This window comes from Clupea harengus, chromosome 4 (genome assembly GCF_900700415.2).
Source record: "Clupea harengus chromosome 4, Ch_v2.0.2, whole genome shotgun sequence".
NCBI classification, from domain to species: Eukaryota; Metazoa; Chordata; class Actinopteri; order Clupeiformes; family Clupeidae; genus Clupea; species Clupea harengus.
Genome location: NC_045155.1, coordinates 12,477,907 through 12,480,406, shown reverse-complemented (window position 1 = coordinate 12,480,406; position 2,500 = coordinate 12,477,907).

The following is a 2,500-nucleotide window of genomic DNA, read 5'->3' as shown; positions in this document are numbered from 1 at the left end:
CAGTTTTTCTGCTACAGTGTCACCACAAAAATCTTATCAGGCTGCTGAGTGGAAGGCAATCATCATTTCAGACCAACCCCAGGGAGGGAGAGAGAGACAGAGACAGAGGGACAAAGGAGGGAGAGAGAGACAGAGGGACAAAGGAGGGAGAGAGAGAGACAGAGGGAGAAAGGAAGGAGAGAGAGAGACAGAGGGAGAAAGGAAGGAGAGAGAGAGACAGAGGGACAAAGGGGGGGGGATTGGGGAGAGGGATAGTGAGAAAGCTTGAGGTGTGGAAGAATGGGATGATTGGGGGAATGGAATGATTGAAGACTGTGATCAGATGAAACTGAAGAGAAAAAGAGGTAGCACAGTGAGGAAACAAGAAGAAAAAGTGTGAAGAGCAGTTTTGGGGTCCTTGGCCATGGCGTGTCCTTTTGATCTAAAATCCTGCCCTTTTGTGTGTGTGTGTGTGTGTGTGTGTGTGTGTGTGTGAGAGAGAGAGAGTGAACACTAAAGTGAGCTATGGCAATCACAGCAAAAGAGGAGAGGCGGAAGCATAGAGGAGCAGGTATGACCTTGAGTGTGTGATCTCATGTGTTTCTCTGTGTGTGATGTGACAATTGTTTCAATCAGAAAAGATAACAGCTCACTATGTGTGTGTGTGTGTGTGTGTGCATGTGTATGATTGTGTGTGTCATACTGTCCATGTTTGTGTGTGTGGAATGTGTTAATACCCATGCTTTTATGTGTGTGTATGTGTGTGTGCATGTGTCTGTCCATCTGTGTGAGTGTGTGAGCATGTGAGTGTTTGTGTGTATGTGCATGTGTCTGTCCGTCTGTGTGTGTGCGTGCGTGCCTAGTGAGTGCATGTGTGTGTGTGTATGTATGTGTGTGTCTGTGTGTGTGTGTGTGTGTGTTTGTGTGTGTCCATCTGTGTGAGTGTGTGTGCATGTGTCTGTCCGTCTGTGTGTGTTTGTGAGTGCGTGTGCATGTGTGTGTGAGTGTGTGTGAGCATGTGTGAGTGTGTGTGTGTGTCTGTCCGTCTGTGTAAGTGTATTTGAGCGTGTGAGTGTGTAAGTGTTAAAGTCTGCTGCCACTGGCTGAATCTTGTTTCTGTTCTAATAATGTCTGGAGCTCTGGAGCGTTAATGACCCCCTTGCCTTAGCTACCTTTTCACCTGCACACACATCATCATCTCTCTCTTTCTCTCTCTCTCTCTCTCACACACACACACACACACACACACACACACACATACACACATACACACACACATGACCACACACACAGTGAGCTAATGTCTCATATTTTACAACACTACTCAACCCCCTTCTCCCTCCACACACACACACACACACACACACACACACACACACACACACACACACACACACACACACACACACACACACACACACACACACACACACACACACACACACACACACACACACACAAATGCACACTTAATGAGCCAAAGTCTTTTTCAGATATTAAATGACAAATATGTCCAGTCCAAACCCCTCACACATACCCTTCCACAAACTCCCACACCACCCACACCAATTTGCTAACACTCTCCCAGTCCCTGCGGTGCTACAATGCTGCCACATGCTGGCAAACACGAGCAATTACACCATTCCCCGCACCTCTCTCACCACCAGCACTCACCTTAACTACCAGGGGCTTGCTTCCGCTCCATCAACACCACCGTCGTGAACATCCTTCCGGCTCAATCAGTAAAATTACGCTCTACTGCGTGTTTCCCCACAGATGCTTATCGGAAACATGGGTTGCAGGAAGTTGAAGGTGACACATGCTATCCAATGAGTGAGTTGGCAGGACATCCTTAATCATCAAAGCTGTGGTGCTGAGAGGGTGTTGGGATGACCTCATGCTTGCTCTGGGGCTGCGGCTGTGGGCTGGATGTTTGCACTGTTCTGGGAACAGCTGTGAGTTTCGCCAGCGAGAGGATAATGATGACAAGATCACCAGGGTCAACAGAAACCCTTCACCACTCCCTTTTTGGGTCTTCTGTCTTGTGATTTGATTTGTGTGTGTGTGTGTGTGTGTGTTTGTGTGCTTAGGTGTAAGAACGAGAGAGCAAGCACATGTAAATGTAAATGAGTGGCAGAGTTGCCAGTGGTTGTGTAAGCCTCATTTTCATATTTTCATCTTCTAACCTGGTTTGTGCTGCCACTTCTAACCTTTCTGTAACCCTGGCCTATATTGTGACCCTCCAAGGAGAGTGATGTATGTGTTTATGAGAGTTTGTGTATGTATGTATGTGTGCATGTGTGTGCGTGTGCGTGTGCGTGTGCGTGTGCGTGTGTGTGTGTGTGTGTGTGTGTGTGTGTGTGCGCATGTGTGTGTATGTATGTGTGCATGTGTGTGTGTTTCTGTGATGGCGCAAGGAGGAGGAAGTGCTATGATTAGCCCTCTCCAGGAGCCAGCCCATCTGCCAAGGTCAGGCAGTGACGGCGGCTCTTATCAGTGCTGCTGCAGCTGTGCGCCCCTG